At 45.5% G+C, this 17496-nt stretch overlaps 9 non-coding genes across 9 annotated transcripts; all 9 read left to right on the top strand.

Annotated features, from left to right (window-relative positions):
- The first annotated feature begins 1713 nt into the window (after nucleotides 1–1713).
- trnai-aau (transfer RNA isoleucine (anticodon AAU)) lies at nucleotides 1714–1787 on the top strand. Its single transcript has one exon. It is a non-coding gene; the product is annotated as a tRNA-Ile (tRNA).
- A 2123-nt stretch (nucleotides 1788–3910) lies between these two features.
- trnai-aau (transfer RNA isoleucine (anticodon AAU)) lies at nucleotides 3911–3984 on the top strand. The gene has a single exon. It is a non-coding gene; the product is annotated as a tRNA-Ile (tRNA).
- A 1024-nt stretch (nucleotides 3985–5008) lies between these two features.
- trnai-aau (transfer RNA isoleucine (anticodon AAU)) lies at nucleotides 5009–5082 on the top strand. The gene has a single exon. It is a non-coding gene; the product is annotated as a tRNA-Ile (tRNA).
- A 2122-nt stretch (nucleotides 5083–7204) lies between these two features.
- Nucleotides 7205–7278, top strand: trnai-aau (transfer RNA isoleucine (anticodon AAU)). The gene has a single exon. It is a non-coding gene; the product is annotated as a tRNA-Ile (tRNA).
- Nucleotides 7279–9948: 2670 nt separating this feature from the next.
- Nucleotides 9949–10022, top strand: trnaf-aaa (transfer RNA phenylalanine (anticodon AAA)). Its single transcript has one exon. It is a non-coding gene; the product is annotated as a tRNA-Phe (tRNA).
- A 1574-nt stretch (nucleotides 10023–11596) lies between these two features.
- Nucleotides 11597–11670, top strand: trnai-aau (transfer RNA isoleucine (anticodon AAU)). The gene has a single exon. It is a non-coding gene; the product is annotated as a tRNA-Ile (tRNA).
- Nucleotides 11671–13793: 2123 nt separating this feature from the next.
- trnai-aau (transfer RNA isoleucine (anticodon AAU)) lies at nucleotides 13794–13867 on the top strand. The gene has a single exon. It is a non-coding gene; the product is annotated as a tRNA-Ile (tRNA).
- Nucleotides 13868–14891: 1024 nt separating this feature from the next.
- On the top strand, nucleotides 14892–14965 carry trnai-aau (transfer RNA isoleucine (anticodon AAU)). The gene has a single exon. It is a non-coding gene; the product is annotated as a tRNA-Ile (tRNA).
- Nucleotides 14966–17087: 2122 nt separating this feature from the next.
- Nucleotides 17088–17161, top strand: trnai-aau (transfer RNA isoleucine (anticodon AAU)). The gene has a single exon. It is a non-coding gene; the product is annotated as a tRNA-Ile (tRNA).
- The last annotated feature ends 335 nt before the right edge of the window (nucleotides 17162–17496 follow it).

Raw genomic sequence — 17496 nt, forward strand, 5'->3', positions numbered from 1 at the left:
TGCTCGTTTACGCGCCAGCACTGGCCGAGGCTCTGTGCATCCTAAAAATGTTGCTACTTTGCAAGCGGCCGGTTAGCTCAGTTGGTTAGAGCGTGGTGTTAATAACGCCAAGGTCGTGGGTTTGATCCTCGTACTGGCCATGAGGTACATTTTAAGTTGTTGTTTTTCTTTACCCTCTGCATTGGCTTCAAGAAAACTTCCCACACCTTAGTTTGTGGGCATCAATTGTGTGTGCTACGCTGCTCCTCTGAAAGTAAGTCATGTCATTCGTTTTCATCTGACATTGTGACATCAGTGTTACATGAAAGTTGCTTGTCATTGTTACATGACAGTAGGTTGTCGTTAGACAAAACTGCATGAAGTGTGAACTGGAGCTTTCTTGGATCCACAAAAAAATTGTGTTTTTTGGAGAATGTGGGCATCGATCCCACTACCACTCGCATGCTAAGCAAGCACTCTACCATTTGAGGTAATTCCCCAGCCTGTATGATTTGCCACAAGGAGCAACCAAGAGGGTCCAGTCTTGTCAGGCTATGCTGTTGGTGGACTTGCTCGTTTACGCGCCAGCACAGGCCGAGGCTCTGTGCATCCTAAAAATGTTGCTCCATTACAAGCGGCCGGTTAGCTCCGTTGGTTAGAGCATGGTGCTAATAAAGCCAAGGTCGTGGGTTCGATACCCGTACTGGCCATGAGGTACATTTTAAGTTGTTGTTTTTCTTTACCCTCTGCATTGGCTTCAAGGAAACTTCCCACAGCTTTGTTTGTGGGCATCAATTGTGTGTGCTACGCTGCTCCTCTGATAGTAAGTCATGTCATTCGTTTTCATCTGACATTGTGACATCAGTGTTACATGAAAGTTGCTTGTCATTGTTACATGACAGTAGGTTGTCGTTAGACAAAACTGCATGAAGTGTGAACTAGAGCTTTCTTGGATCCACAAAAAAATTGTGTTTTTTGGAGAATGTGGACATCGATCCAACTACCACTCGCATGCTAAGCAAGCACTCTACCATTTGAGCTAATTCCCCAGCCTGTATGATTTGCCACAAGGAGCAACCAAGAGGGTCTAGTCTTGTCAGGCTATGCTGTTGGTGCACTTGCTCGTTTACGCGCCAGCACAGGCCGAGGCTCTGTGCATCCTAAAAATGTTGCTCCATTACAAGCGGCCGGTTAGCTCCGTTGGTTAGAGCATGGTGCTAATAACGCCAAGGTCGTGGGTTAGATACCCGTACTGGCCATGAGGTACAATTTAAGTTGTTGTTTTTCTTTACCCTCTGCATTGGCTTCAAGGAAACTTCCCACAGCTTTGTTTGTGGGCATCAATTGTGTGTGCTACGCTGCTCCTCTGATAGTAAGTCATGTCATTCGTTTTCATCTGACATTGTGACATCAGTGTTACATGAAAGTTGGTTGTCATTGTTACATGACAGTAGGTTGTCGTTAGACAAAACTGCATGAAGTGTGAACTAGAGCTTTCTTGGATGCACAAAAAAAAATTTTTTTTTGGAGAATGTGGGCATCGATCCCACTACCTCTCGCATGCTAAGCAAGCACTCTACCAGTTGAGCTAATTCCCCAGCATTTATGATTTGCCACAAGGAGCAACCAAGAGGGTCCTGTCTTGTCAGGCTATGCTGTTAGTGGACTTGCTCGTTTACGCGCCAGCACTGGCCGAGGCTCTGTGCATCCTAAAAATGTTGCTCCTTTGCAAGTGGCCGGTTAGCTCAGTTGGTTAGAGCGTGGTGCTAATAACGCCAAGGTCGTGGGTTCGATCCCCGTACTGGCCATGAGGTACATTTTAAGTTGTTGTTTTTCTTTACCCTCTGCATTGGCTTCAAGAAAACTTCCCACACCTTTGTTTGTGGGCATCAATTGTGTGTGCTACGCTGCTCCTCTGAAAGTAAGTCATGTCATTCGTTTTCATCTGACATTGTGACATCAGTGTTACATGAAAGTTGCTTGTCATTGTTACATGACAGTAGGTTGTCGTTAGACAAAACTGCATGAAGTGTGAACTAGAGCTTTCTTGGATCCACAAAAAAATTGTGTTTTTTGGAGAATGTGGACATCGATCCAACTACCACTCGCATGCTAAGCAAGCACTCTACCATTTGAGCTAATTCCCCAGCCTGTATGATTTGCCACAAGGAGCAACCAAGAGGGTCTAGTCTTGTCAGGCTATGCTGTTGGTGCACTTGCTCGTTTACGCGCCAGCACAGGCCGAGGCTCTGTGCATCCTAAAAATGTTGCTCCATTACAAGCGGCCGGTTAGCTCCGTTGGTTAGAGCATGGTGCTAATAACGCCAAGGTCGTGGGTAAGATACCCGTACTGGCCATGAGGTACAATTTAAGTTGTTGTTTTTCTTTACCCTCTGCATTGGCTTCAAGGAAACTTCCCACAGCTTTGTTTGTGGGCATCAATTGTGTGTGCTACGCTGCTCCTCTGATAGTAAGTCATGTCATTCGTTTTCATCTGACATTGTGACATCAGTGTTACATGAAAGTTGGTTGTCATTGTTACATGACAGTAGGTTGTCGTTAGACAAAACTGCATGAAGTGTGAACTAGAGCTTTCTTGGATGCACAAAAAAAAAATGTATTCTGGAGAATGTGGGCATCGCTCCCACTACCTCTCACATTCTAAGCAAGCACTCTACCATTTGAGCTAATTCCCCAGCCTGTATGATTTGCCACAAGGAGCAACCAAGATGGTCCAGTCTTGTCAGGCTATGCTGTTGGTGGACTTGCTCGTTTAAGCGCTAGCACTGGCCGAGGCTCTGTGCATCCTAAAAATGTTGATCCTTTACAAGCGGCCGGTTAGCTCAGTTGGTTAGAGCATGGTGCTAATAAAGCCAAGGTCGTGGGTTCGATCCCCGTACTGGCCATGAGATACATTTTAAGTTGTTGTTTTTCTTTACCCTCTGCATTGGCTTCAAGAAAACTTCCCACACCTTTGTTTGTGGGCATCAATTGTGTGTGCTACGCTGCTCCTCTGAAAGTAAGTCATGTCATTCGTTTTCATCTGACATTGTGACATCAGTGTTACATGAAAGTTGCTTGTCATTGTTACATGGCAGTAGGTTGTCGTTAGACAAAACTGCATGAAGTGTGAACTGGAGCTTTCTTGGATGCACAAAAAAAAAAAATATTCTGGAGAATGTGGGCATCGCTCCCACTACCTCTCACATGCTAAGCAAGCACTCCACCATTTGAGCTAATTCCCCAGCCTGTATGATTTGCCACAAGGAGCAACCAAGATGGTCCAGTCTTGTCAGGCTATGCTGTTGGTGGACTTGCTCGTTTAAGCGCTAGCACTGGCCGAGGCTCTGTGCATCCTAAAAATGTTGCTCCTTTGCAAGCGGTCGGTTAGCTCAGTTGGTTAGAGCGTGGTGCTAATAAAGCCAAGGTCTTGGGTTCGATCCCCGTACTGGCCATGAGATACATTTTAAGTTGTTGTTTTTCTTTACCCTCTGCATTGGCTTCAAGAAAACTTCCCACACCTTTGTTTGTGGGCATCAATTGTGTGTGCTACGCTGCTCCTCTGAAAGTAAGTCATGTCATTCGTTTTCATCTGACATTGTGACATCAGTGTTACATGAAAGTTGCTTGTCATTGTTACATGACAGTAGGTTGTCGTTAGACAAAACTGCATGAAGTGTGAACTGGAGCTTTCTTGGATCCACAAAAAAATTGTGTTTTTTTGGAGAATGTGGGCATCGCTCCCACTACCTCTCGCATGCTAAGCAAGCACTCTACCATTTGAGCTAATTCCCGAGCCTGTATGATTTGCCACAAGGAGCAACCAAGAGGGTCCAGTCTTGTCAGGCTATGCTGTTGGTGGACTTGCTCGTTTAAGCGCCAGCACTGGCCGAGGCTCTGTGCATCCTAAAAATGTTACTCCTTTGCAAGCGGCCGGTTAGCTCAGTTGGTTAGAGCGTGGTGCTAATAACGCCAAGGTCGTGGGTTCGATCCCCGTACTGGCCATGAGATACATTTTAAGTTGTTGTTTTTCTTTACCCTCTGCATTGGCTTCAAGAAAACTTCCCACACCTTTGTTTGTGGGCATCAATTGTGTGTGCTACGCTGCTCCTCTGAAAGTAAGTCATGTCATTCGTTTTCATCTGACATTGTGACATCAGTGTTACATGAAAGTTGGTTGTCATTGTTACATGACAGTAGGTTGTCGTTAGACAAAACTGCATGAAGTGTGAACTGGAGCTTTCTTGGATCCACAAAAAAATTGTGTTTTTTGGAGAATGTGGGCATCGATCCCACTACCACTCGCATGCTAAGCAAGCACTCTACCATTTGAGCTAATTCCCCAGCCTGTATGATTTGCCACAAGGAGCAACCAAGAGGGTCCAGTCTTGTCAGGCTATGCTGTTGGTGGACTTGCTCGTTTACGCGCCAGCACTGGCCGAGGCTCTGTGCATCCTAAAAATGTTGCTCCTTTACAAGCTGCCGGTTAGCTCCGTTGGTTAGAGCATGGTGCTAATAAAGCCAAGGTCGTGGGGTCGATACCCGTACTGGCCATGAGGTACATTTTAAGTTGTTGTTTTTCTTTACCCTCTGCATTGGCTTCAAGGAAACTTCCCACAGCTTTGTTTGTGGGCATCAATTGTGTGTGCTACGCTGCTCCTCTGATAGTAAGTCATGTCATTCGTTTTCATCTGACATTGTGACATCAGTGTTACATGAAAGTTGCTTGTCATTGTTACATGACAGTAGGTTGTAGTTAGACAAAACTGCATGAAGTGTGAACTGGAGCTTTCTTGGATGCACAAAAAAAAAATTTTTTTTGGAGAATGTGGGCATCGATCCCACTACCTCTCGCATGCTAAGCAAGCACTCTACCAGTTGAGCTAATTCCCCAGCATTTATGATTTGCCACAAGGAGCAACCAAGAGGGTCCTGTCTTGTCAGGCTATGCTGTTGGTGGACTTGCTCGTTTACGCGCCAGCACTGGCCGAGGCTCTGTGCATCCTAAAAATGTTGCTCCTTTGCAAATGGCCGGTTAGCTCAGCTGGTTAGAGCGTGGTGCTAATAACGCCAAGGTCGTGGGTTCGATCCCCGTACTGGCCATGAGGTACATTTTAAGTTGTTGCTTTTCTTTACCCTCTGCATTGGCTTCAAGAAAACTTCCCACACCTTTGTTTGTGGGCATCAATTGTGTGTGCTACGCTGCTCCTCTGAAAGTAAGTCATGTCATTCGTTTTCATCTGACATTGTGACATCAGTGTTACATGAAAGTTGCTTGTCATTGTTACATGACAGTAGGTTGTCGTTAGACAAAACTGCATGAAGTGTGAACTGGAGCTTTCTTGGATCCACAAAAAAATTGTGTTTCTTGGAGAATGTGGGTATCGATCCCACTACCACTCGCATGCTAAGCAATCACTCTACCATTTGAGCTAATTCCCCAGCCTGTATGATTTGCCACAAGGAGCAACCAAGAGGGTCTAGTCTTGTCAGGCTATGCTGTTGGTGGACTTGCTCGTTTACGCGCCACCACTGGCCGAGGCTCTGTGCATCCTAAAAATGTTGATCCTTTACAAGCGGCCGGTTAGATCCGTTAGTTAGAGCATGGTGCTAATAACGCCAAGGTCGTGGTTTTGATACCCGTACTGGCCATGAGGTACATTTTAAGTTGTTGTTTTTCTTTACCCTCTGCATTGGCTTCAAGGAAACTTCCCACAGCTTTGTTTGTGGGCATCAATTGTGTGTGCTACGCTGCTCCTCTGATAGTAAGTCATGTCATTCGTTTTCATCTGACATTGTGACATCAGTGTTACATGAAAGTTGCTTGTCATTGTTACATGACAGTAGGTTGTAGTTAGACAAAACTGCATGAAGTGTGAACTGGAGCTTTCTTGGATGCACAAAAAAAAATGTTTTTTGGAGAATGTGGGCATCGATCCCTCTACCTCTCGCATGCTAAGCAAGCACGCTACCATTTGAGCTAATTCCCCAGCCTTTATGATTTGCCACAAGGAGCAACCAAGATGGTCCAGTCTTGTCAGGCTATGCTGTTGGTGGACTTGCTCGTTTACGCGCCAGCACTGGCCGAGGCTCTGTGCATCCTAAAAATGTTGCTCCTTTGCAAGCGGCCGGTTAGCTCAGTTGGTTAGAGCGTGCTGCTAATAACGCCAAGGTCGTGGGTTAGATCCCCTTACTGGCCATGAGGTACATTTTAAGTTGTTGTTTTTCTTTACCCTCTGCATTGGCTTCAAGAAAACTTCCCACACCTTTGTTTGTGGGCATCAATTGTGTGTGCTACGCTGCTCCTCTGAAAGTAAGTCATGTCATTCGTTTTCATCTGACATTGTGACATCAGTGTTACATGAAAGTTGCTTGTCATTGTTACATGGCAGTAGGTTGTCGTTAGACAAAACTGCATGAAGTGTGAACTGGAGCTTTCTTGGATGCACAAAAAAAAAAAATATTCTGGAGAATGTGGGCATCGCTCCCACTACCTCTCACATGCTAAGCAAGCACTCTACCATTTGAGCTAATTCCCCAGCCTGTATGATTTGCCACAAGGAGCAACCAAGATGGTCCAGTCTTGTCAGGCTATGCTGTTGGTGGACTTGCTCGTTTAAGCGCTAGCACTGGCCGAGGCTCTGTGCATCCTAAAAATGTTGCTCCTTTGCAAGCGGTCGGTTAGCTCAGTTGGTTAGAGCGTGGTGCTAATAAAGCCAAGGTCTTGGGTTCGATCCCCGTACTGGCCATGAGATACATTTTAAGTTGTTGTTTTTCTTTACCCTCTGCATTGGCTTCAAGAAAACTTCCCACACCTTTGTTTGTGGGCATCAATTGTGTGTGCTACGCTGCTCCTCTGAAAGTAAGTCATGTCATTCGTTTTCATCTGACATTGTGACATCAGTGTTACATGAAAGTTGCTTGTCATTGTTACATGACAGTAGGTTGTCGTTAGACAAAACTGCATGAAGTGTGAACTGGAGCTTTCTTGGATCCACAAAAAAATTGTGTTTTTTTGGAGAATGTGGGCATCGCTCCCACTACCTCTCGCATGCTAAGCAAGCACTCTACCATTTGAGCTAATTCCCGAGCCTGTATGATTTGCCACAAGGAGCAACCAAGAGGGTCCAGTCTTGTCAGGCTATGCTGTTGGTGGACTTGCTCATTTAAGCGCCAGCACTGGCCGAGGCTCTGTGCATCCTAAAAATGTTATTCCTTTGCAAGCGGCCGGTTAGCTCAGTTGGTTAGAGCGTGGTGCTAATAACGCCAAGGTCGTGGGTTCGATCCCCGTACTGGCCATGAGATACATTTTAAGTTGTTGTTTTTCTTTACCCTCTGCATTGGCTTCAAGAAAACTTCCCACACCTTTGTTTGTGGGCATCAATTGTGTGTGCTACGCTGCTCCTCTGAAAGTAAGTCATGTCATTCGTTTTCATCTGACATTGTGACATCAGTGTTACATGAAAGTTGGTTGTCATTGTTACATGACAGTAGGTTGTCGTTAGACAAAACTGCATGAAGTGTGAACTGGAGCTTTCTTGGATCCACAAAAAAATTGTGTTTTTTTGGAGAATGTGGGCATCGATCCCACTACCACTCGCATGCTAAGCAAGCACTCTACCATTTGAGCTAATTCCCCAGCCTGTATGATTTGCCACAAGGAGCAACCAAGAGGGTCCAGTCTTGTCAGGCTATGCTGTTGGTGGACTTGCTCGTTTACGCGCCAGCACTGGCCGAGGCTCTGTGCATCCTAAAAATGTTGCTCCTTCACAAGCTGCCGGTTAGCTCCGTTGGTTAGAGCATGGTGCTAATAACGCCAAGGTCATAGGGTCGATACCCGTACTGGCCATGAGGTACATTTTAAGTTGTTGTTTTTCTTTACCCTCTGCATTGGCTTCAAGGAAACTTCCCACAGCTTTGTTTGTGGGCATCAATTGTGTGTGCTACGCTGCTCCTCTGATAGTAAGTCATGTCATTCGTTTTCATCTGACATTGTGACATCAGTGTTACATGAAAGTTGCTTGTCATTGTTACATGACAGTAGGTTGTAGTTAGACAAAACTGCATGAAGTGTGAACTGGAGCTTTCTTGGATGCACAAAAAAAAATGTTTTTTGGAGAATGTGGGCATCGATCCCACTACCTCTCGCATGCTAAGCAAGCACTCTACCAGTTGAGCTAATTCCCCAGCATTTATGATTTGCCACAAGGAGCAACCAAGAGGGTCCTGTCTTGTCAGGCTATGCTGTTGGTGGACTTGCTCGTTTACGCGCCAGCACTGGCCGAGGCTCTGTGCATCCTAAAAATGTTGCTCCTTCGCAAATGGCCGGTTAGCTCAGCTGGTTAGAGCGTGGTGCTAATAACCCCAAGGTCGTGTGTTCGATCCCCGTACTGGCCATGAGGTACATTTTAAGTTGTTGCTTTTCTTTACCCTCTGCATTGGCTTCAAGAAAACTTCCCACACCTTTGTTTGTGGGCATCAATTGTGTGTGCTACGCTGCTCCTCTGAAAGTAAGTCATGTCATTCGTTTTCATCTGACATTGTGACATCAGTGTTACATGAAAGTTGCTTGTCATTGTTACATGACAGTAGGTTGTCGTTAGACAAAACTGCATGAAGTGTGAACTGGAGCTTTCTTGGATCCACAAAAAAATTGTGTTTCTTGGAGAATGTGGGCATCGATCCCACTACCACTCGCATGCTAAGCAATCACTCTACCATTTGAGCTAATTCCCCAGCCTGTATGATTTGCCACAAGGAGCAACCAAGAGGGTCTAGTCTTGTCAGGCTATGCTGTTGGTGGACTTGCTCGTTTACGCGCCACCACTGGCCGAGGCTCTGTGCATCCTAAAAATGTTGATCCTTTACAAGCGGCCGGTTAGATCCGTTAGTTAGAGCATGGTGCTAATAACGCCAAGGTCGTGGTTTTGATACCCGTACTGGCCATGAGGTACATTTTAAGTTGTTGTTTTTCTTTACCCTCTGCATTGGCTTCAAGGAAACTTCCCACAGCTTTGTTTGTGGGCATCAATTGTGTGTGCTACGCTGCTCCTCTGATAGTAAGTCATGTCATTCGTTTTCATCTGACATTGTGACATCAGTGTTACATGAAAGTTGCTTGTCATTGTTACATGACAGTAGGTTGTAGTTAGACAAAACTGCATGAAGTGTGAACTGGAGCTTTCTTGGATGCACAAAAAAAAATGTTTTTTGGAGAATGTGGGCATCGATCCCTCTACCTCTCGCATGCTAAGCAAGCACGCTACCTTTTGAGCTAATTCCCCAGCCTTTATGATTTGCCACAAGGAGCAACCAAGATGGTCCAGTCTTGTCAGGCTATGCTGTTGGTGGACTTGCTCGTTTACGCGCCAGCACTGGCCGAGGCTCTGTGCATCCTAAAAATGTTGCTCCTTTGCAAGCGGCCGGTTAGCTCAGTTGGTTAGAGCGTGCTGCTAATAACGCCAAGGTCGTGGGTTAGATCCCCGTACTGGCCATGAGGTACATTTTAAGTTGTTGTTTTTCTTTACCCTCTGCATTGGCTTCAAGAAAACTTCCCACACCTTTGTTTGTGGGCATCAATTGTGTGTGCTACGCTGCTCCTCTGAAAGTAAGTCATGTCATTCGTTTTCATCTGACATTGTGACATCAGTGTTACATGAAAGTTGCTTGTCATTGTTACATGGCAGTAGGTTGTCGTTAGACAAAACTGCATGAAGTGTGAACTGGAGCTTTCTTGGATGCACAAAAAAAAAAATTATTCTGGAGAATTTGGGCATCGCTCCCACTACCTCTCACATGCTAAGCAAGCACTCTACCATTTGAGCTAATTCCCCAGCCTGTATGATTTGCCACAAGGAGCAACCAAGATGGTCCAGTCTTGTCAGGCTATGCTGTTGGTGGACTTGCTCGTTTAAGCGCTAGCACTGGCCGAGGCTCTGTGCATCCTAAAAATGTTGCTCCTTTGCAAGCGGTCGGTTAGCTCAGTTGGTTAGAGCGTGGTGCTAAAAAAGCCAAGGTCTTGGGTTCGATCCCCGTACTGGCCATGAGATACATTTTAAGTTGTTGTTTTTCTTTACCCTCTGCATTGGCTTCAAGAAAACTTCCCACACCTTTGTTTGTGGGCATCAATTGTGTGTGCTACGCTGCTCCTCTGAAAGTAAGTCATGTCATTCGTTTTCATCTGACATTGTGACATCAGTGTTACATGAAAGTTGCTTGTCATTGTTACATGACAGTAGGTTGTCGTTAGACAAAACTGCATGAAGTGTGAACTGGAGCTTTCTTGGATCCACAAAAAAATTGTGTTTTTTTGGAGAATGTGGGCATCGCTCCCACTACCTCTCGCATGCTAAGCAAGCACTCTACCATTTGAGGTAATTCCCCAGCCTGTATGATTTGCCACAAGGAGCAACCAAGAGGGTCCAGTCTTGTCAGGCTATGCTGTTGGTGGACTTGCTCGTTTACGCGCCAGCACAGGCCGAGGCTCTGTGCATCCTAAAAATGTTGCTCCATTACAAGCGGCCGGTTAGCTCCGTTGGTTAGAGCATGGTGCTAATAAAGCCAAGGTCGTGGGTTCGATACCCGTACTGGCCATGAGGTACATTTTAAGTTGTTGTTTTTCTTTACCCTCTGCATTGGTTTCAAGGAAACTTCCCACAGCTTTGTTTGTGGGCATCAATTGTGTGTGCTACGCTGCTCCTCTGATAGTAAGTCATGTCATTCGTTTTCATCTGACATTGTGACATCAGTGTTACATGAAAGTTGCTTGTCATTGTTACATGACAGTAGGTTGTCGTTAGACAAAACTGCATGAAGTGTGAACTAGAGCTTTCTTGGATCCACAAAAAAATTGTGTTTTTTGGAGAATGTGGACATCGATCCAACTACCACTCGCATGCTAAGCAAGCACTCTACCATTTGAGCTAATTCCCCAGCCTGTATGATTTGCCACAAGGAGCAACCAAGAGGGTCTAGTCTTGTCAGGCTATGCTGTTGGTGCACTTGCTCGTTTACGCGCCAGCACAGGCCGAGGCTCTGTGCATCCTAAAAATGTTGCTCCATTACAAGCGGCCGGTTAGCTCCGTTGGTTAGAGCATGGTGCTAATAACGCCAAGGTCGTGGGTTAGATACCCGTACTGGCCATGAGGTACAATTTAAGTTGTTGTTTTTCTTTACCCTCTGCATTGGCTTCAAGGAAACTTCCCACAGCTTTGTTTGTGGGCATCAATTGTGTGTGCTACGCTGCTCCTCTGATAGTAAGTCATGTCATTCGTTTTCATCTGACATTGTGACATCAGTGTTACATGAAAGTTGGTTGTCATTGTTACATGACAGTAGGTTGTCGTTAGACAAAACTGCATGAAGTGTGAACTAGAGCTTTCTTGGATGCACAAAAAAAAATTTTTTTTTGGAGAATGTGGGCATCGATCCCACTACCTCTCGCATGCTAAGCAAGCACTCTACCAGTTGAGCTAATTCCCCAGCATTTATGATTTGCCACAAGGAGCAACCAAGAGGGTCCTGTCTTGTCAGGCTATGCTGTTAGTGGACTTGCTCGTTTACGCGCCAGCACTGGCCGAGGCTCTGTGCATCCTAAAAATGTTGCTCCTTTGCAAGTGGCCGGTTAGCTCAGTTGGTTAGAGCGTGGTGCTAATAACGCCAAGGTCGTGGGTTCGATCCCCGTACTGGCCATGAGGTACATTTTAAGTTGTTGTTTTTCTTTACCCTCTGCATTGGCTTCAAGAAAACTTCCCACACCTTTGTTTGTGGGCATCAATTGTGTGTGCTACGCTGCTCCTCTGAAAGTAAGTCATGTCATTCGTTTTCATCTGACATTGTGACATCAGTGTTACATGAAAGTTGCTTGTCATTGTTACATGACAGTAGGTTGTCGTTAGACAAAACTGCATGAAGTGTGAACTAGAGCTTTCTTGGATCCACAAAAAAATTGTGTTTTTTGGAGAATGTGGACATCGATCCAACTACCACTCGCATGCTAAGCAAGCACTCTACCATTTGAGCTAATTCCCCAGCCTGTATGATTTGCCACAAGGAGCAACCAAGAGGGTCTAGTCTTGTCAGGCTATGCTGTTGGTGCACTTGCTCGTTTACGCGCCAGCACAGGCCGAGGCTCTGTGCATCCTAAAAATGTTGCTCCATTACAAGCGGCCGGTTAGCTCCGTTGGTTAGAGCATGGTGCTAATAACGCCAAGGTCGTGGGTAAGATACCCGTACTGGCCATGAGGTACAATTTAAGTTGTTGTTTTTCTTTACCCTCTGCATTGGCTTCAAGGAAACTTCCCACAGCTTTGTTTGTGGGCATCAATTGTGTGTGCTACGCTGCTCCTCTGATAGTAAGTCATGTCATTCGTTTTCATCTGACATTGTGACATCAGTGTTACATGAAAGTTGGTTGTCATTGTTACATGACAGTAGGTTGTCGTTAGACAAAACTGCATGAAGTGTGAACTAGAGCTTTCTTGGATGCACAAAAAAAAAATGTATTCTGGAGAATGTGGGCATCGCTCCCACTACCTCTCACATTCTAAGCAAGCACTCTACCATTTGAGCTAATTCCCCAGCCTGTATGATTTGCCACAAGGAGCAACCAAGATGGTCCAGTCTTGTCAGGCTATGCTGTTGGTGGACTTGCTCGTTTAAGCGCTAGCACTGGCCGAGGCTCTGTGCATCCTAAAAATGTTGATCCTTTACAAGCGGCCGGTTAGCTCAGTTGGTTAGAGCATGGTGCTAATAAAGCCAAGGTCGTGGGTTCGATCCCCGTACTGGCCATGAGATACATTTTAAGTTGTTGTTTTTCTTTACCCTCTGCATTGGCTTCAAGAAAACTTCCCACACCTTTGTTTGTGGGCATCAATTGTGTGTGCTACGCTGCTCCTCTGAAAGTAAGTCATGTCATTCGTTTTCATCTGACATTGTGACATCAGTGTTACATGAAAGTTGCTTGTCATTGTTACATGGCAGTAGGTTGTCGTTAGACAAAACTGCATGAAGTGTGAACTGGAGCTTTCTTGGATGCACAAAAAAAAAAAATATTCTGGAGAATGTGGGCATCGCTCCCACTACCTCTCACATGCTAAGCAAGCACTCCACCATTTGAGCTAATTCCCCAGCCTGTATGATTTGCCACAAGGAGCAACCAAGATGGTCCAGTCTTGTCAGGCTATGCTGTTGGTGGACTTGCTCGTTTAAGCGCTAGCACTGGCCGAGGCTCTGTGCATCCTAAAAATATTGCTCCTTTGCAAGCGGTCGGTTAGCTCAGTTGGTTAGAGCGTGGTGCTAATAAAGCCAAGGTCTTGGGTTCGATCCCCGTACTGGCCATGAGATACATTTTAAGTTGTTGTTTTTCTTTACCCTCTGCATTGGCTTCAAGAAAACTTCCCACACCTTTGTTTGTGGGCATCAATTGTGTGTGCTACGCTGCTCCTCTGAAAGTAAGTCATGTCATTCGTTTTCATCTGACATTGTGACATCAGTGTTACATGAAAGTTGCTTGTCATTGTTACATGACAGTAGGTTGTCGTTAGACAAAACTGCATGAAGTGTGAACTGGAGCTTTCTTGGATCCACAAAAAAATTGTGTTTTTTTGGAGAATGTGGGCATCGCTCCCACTACCTCTCGCATGCTAAGCAAGCACTCTACCATTTGAGCTAATTCCCGAGCCTGTATGATTTGCCACAAGGAGCAACCAAGAGGGTCCAGTCTTGTCAGGCTATGCTGTTGGTGGACTTGCTCGTTTAAGCGCCAGCACTGGCCGAGGCTCTGTGCATCCTAAAAATGTTACTCCTTTGCAAGCGGCCGGTTAGCTCAGTTGGTTAGAGCGTGGTGCTAATAACGCCAAGGTCGTGGGTTCGATCCCCGTACTGGCCATGAGATACATTTTAAGTTGTTGTTTTTCTTTACCCTCTGCATTGGCTTCAAGAAAACTTCCCACACCTTTGTTTGTGGGCATCAATTGTGTGTGCTACGCTGCTCCTCTGAAAGTAAGTCATGTCATTCGTTTTCATCTGACATTGTGACATCAGTGTTACATGAAAGTTGGTTGTCATTGTTACATGACAGTAGGTTGTCGTTAGACAAAACTGCATGAAGTGTGAACTGGAGCTTTCTTGGATCCACAAAAAAATTGTGTTTTTTGGAGAATGTGGGCATCGATCCCACTACCACTCGCATGCTAAGCAAGCACTCTACCATTTGAGCTAATTCCCCAGCCTGTATGATTTGCCACAAGGAGCAACCAAGAGGGTCCAGTCTTGTCAGGCTATGCTGTTGGTGGACTTGCTCGTTTACGCGCCAGCACTGGCCGAGGCTCTGTGCATCCTAAAAATGTTGCTCCTTTACAAGCTGCCGGTTAGCTCCGTTGGTTAGAGCATGGTGCTAATAAAGCCAAGGTCGTGGGGTCGATACCCGTACTGGCCATGAGGTACATTTTAAGTTGTTGTTTTTCTTTACCCTCTGCATTGGCTTCAAGGAAACTTCCCACAGCTTTGTTTGTGGGCATCAATTGTGTGTGCTACGCTGCTCCTCTGATAGTAAGTCATGTCATTCGTTTTCATCTGACATTGTGACATCAGTGTTACATGAAAGTTGCTTGTCATTGTTACATGACAGTAGGTTGTAGTTAGACAAAACTGCATGAAGTGTGAACTGGAGCTTTCTTGGATGCACAAAAAAAAAATTTTTTTTGGAGAATGTGGGCATCGATCCCACTACCTCTCGCATGCTAAGCAAGCACTCTACCAGTTGAGCTAATTCCCCAGCATTTATGATTTGCCACAAGGAGCAACCAAGAGGGTCCTGTCTTGTCAGGCTATGCTGTTGGTGGACTTGCTCGTTTACGCGCCAGCACTGGCCGAGGCTCTGTGCATCCTAAAAATGTTGCTCCTTTGCAAATGGCCGGTTAGCTCAGCTGGTTAGAGCGTGGTGCTAATAACGCCAAGGTCGTGGGTTCGATCCCCGTACTGGCCATGAGGTACATTTTAAGTTGTTGCTTTTCTTTACCCTCTGCATTGGCTTCAAGAAAACTTCCCACACCTTTGTTTGTGGGCATCAATTGTGTGTGCTACGCTGCTCCTCTGAAAGTAAGTCATGTCATTCGTTTTCATCTGACATTGTGACATCAGTGTTACATGAAAGTTGCTTGTCATTGTTACATGACAGTAGGTTGTCGTTAGACAAAACTGCATGAAGTGTGAACTGGAGCTTTCTTGGATCCACAAAAAAATTGTGTTTCTTGGAGAATGTGGGTATCGATCCCACTACCACTCGCATGCTAAGCAATCACTCTACCATTTGAGCTAATTCCCCAGCCTGTATGATTTGCCACAATGAGCAACCAAGAGGGTCTAGTCTTGTCAGGCTATGCTGTTGGTGGACTTGCTCGTTTACGCGCCACCACTGGCCGAGGCTCTGTGCATCCTAAAAATGTTGATCCTTTACAAGCGGCCGGTTAGATCCGTTAGTTAGAGCATGGTGCTAATAACGCCAAGGTCGTGGTTTTGATACCCGTACTGGCCATGAGGTACATTTTAAGTTGTTGTTTTTCTTTACCCTCTGCATTGGCTTCAAGGAAACTTCCCACAGCTTTGTTTGTGGGCATCAATTGTGTGTGCTACGCTGCTCCTCTGATAGTAAGTCATGTCATTCGTTTTCATCTGACATTGTGACATCAGTGTTACATGAAAGTTGCTTGTCATTGTTACATGACAGTAGGTTGTAGTTAGACAAAACTGCATGAAGTGTGAACTGGAGCTTTCTTGGATGCACAAAAAAAAATGTTTTTTGGAGAATGTGGGCATCGATCCCTCTACCTCTCGCATGCTAAGCAAGCACGCTACCATTTGAGCTAATTCCCCAGCCTTTATGATTTGCCACAAGGAGCAACCAAGATGGTCCAGTCTTGTCAGGCTATGCTGTTGGTGGACTTGCTCGTTTACGCGCCAGCACTGGCCGAGGCTCTGTGCATCCTAAAAATGTTGCTCCTTTGCAAGCGGCCGGTTAGCTCAGTTGGTTAGAGCGTGCTGCTAATAACGCCAAGGTCGTGGGTTAGATCCCCGTACTGGCCATGAGGTACATTTTAAGTTGTTGTTTTTCTTTACCCTCTGCATTGGCTTCAAGAAAACTTCCCACACCTTTGTTTGTGGGCATCAATTGTGTGTGCTACGCTGCTCCTCTGAAAGTAAGTCATGTCATTCGTTTTCATCTGACATTGTGACATCAGTGTTACATGAAAGTTGCTTGTCATTGTTACATGGCAGTAGGTTGTCGTTAGACAAAACTGCATGAAGTGTGAACTGGAGCTTTCTTGGATGCACAAAAAAAAAAAATATTCTGGAGAATGTGGGCATCGCTCCCACTACCTCTCACATGCTAAGCAAGCACTCTACCATTTGAGCTAATTCCCCAGCCTGTATGATTTGCCACAAGGAGCAACCAAGATGGTCCAGTCTTGTCAGGCTATGCTGTTGGTGGACTTGCTCGTTTAAGCGCTAGCACTGGCCGAGGCTCTGTGCATCCTAAAAATGTTGCTCCTTTGCAAGCGGTCGGTTAGCTCAGTTGGTTAGAGCGTGGTGCTAATAAAGCCAAGGTCTTGGGTTCGATCCCCGTACTGGCCATGAGATACATTTTAAGTTGTTGTTTTTCTTTACCCTCTGCATTGGCTTCAAGAAAACTTCCCACACCTTTGTTTGTGGGCATCAATTGTGTGTGCTACGCTGCTCCTCTGAAAGTAAGTCATGTCATTCGTTTTCATCTGACATTGTGACATCAGTGTTACATGAAAGTTGCTTGTCATTGTTACATGACAGTAGGTTGTCGTTAGACAAAACTGCATGAAGTGTGAACTGGAGCTTTCTTGGATCCACAAAAAAATTGTGTTTTTTTGGAGAATGTGGGCATCGCTCCCACTACCTCTCGCATGCTAAGCAAGCACTCTACCATTTGAGCTAATTCCCGAGCCTGTATGATTTGCCACAAGGAGCAACCAAGAGGGTCCAGTCTTGTCAGGCTATGCTGTTGGTGGACTTGCTCATTTAAGCGCCAGCACTGGCCGAGGCTCTGTGCATCCTAAAAATGTTATTCCTTTGCAAGCGGCCGGTTAGCTCAGTTGGTTAGAGCGTGGTGCTAATAACGCCAAGGTCGTGGGTTCGATCCCCGTACTGGCCATGAGATACATTTTAAGTTGTTGTTTTTCTTTACCCTCTGCATTGGCTTCAAGAAAACTTCCCACACCTTTGTTTGTGGGCATCAATTGTGTGTGCTACGCTGCTCCTCTGAAAGTAAGTCATGTCATTCGTTTTCATCTGACATTGTGACATCAGTGTTACATGAAAGTTGGTTGTCATTGTTACATGACAGTAGGTTGTCGTTAGACAAAACTGCATGAAGTGTGAACTGGAGCTTTCTTGGATCCACAAAAAAATTGTGTTTTTTTGGAGAATGTGGGCATCGATCCCACTACCACTCGCATGCTAAGCAAGCACTCTACCATTTGAGCTAAT

Source organism: Salvelinus fontinalis, unplaced genomic scaffold (genome assembly GCF_029448725.1).
Source record: "Salvelinus fontinalis isolate EN_2023a unplaced genomic scaffold, ASM2944872v1 scaffold_0099, whole genome shotgun sequence".
Taxonomy (NCBI): Eukaryota; Metazoa; Chordata; class Actinopteri; order Salmoniformes; family Salmonidae; genus Salvelinus; species Salvelinus fontinalis.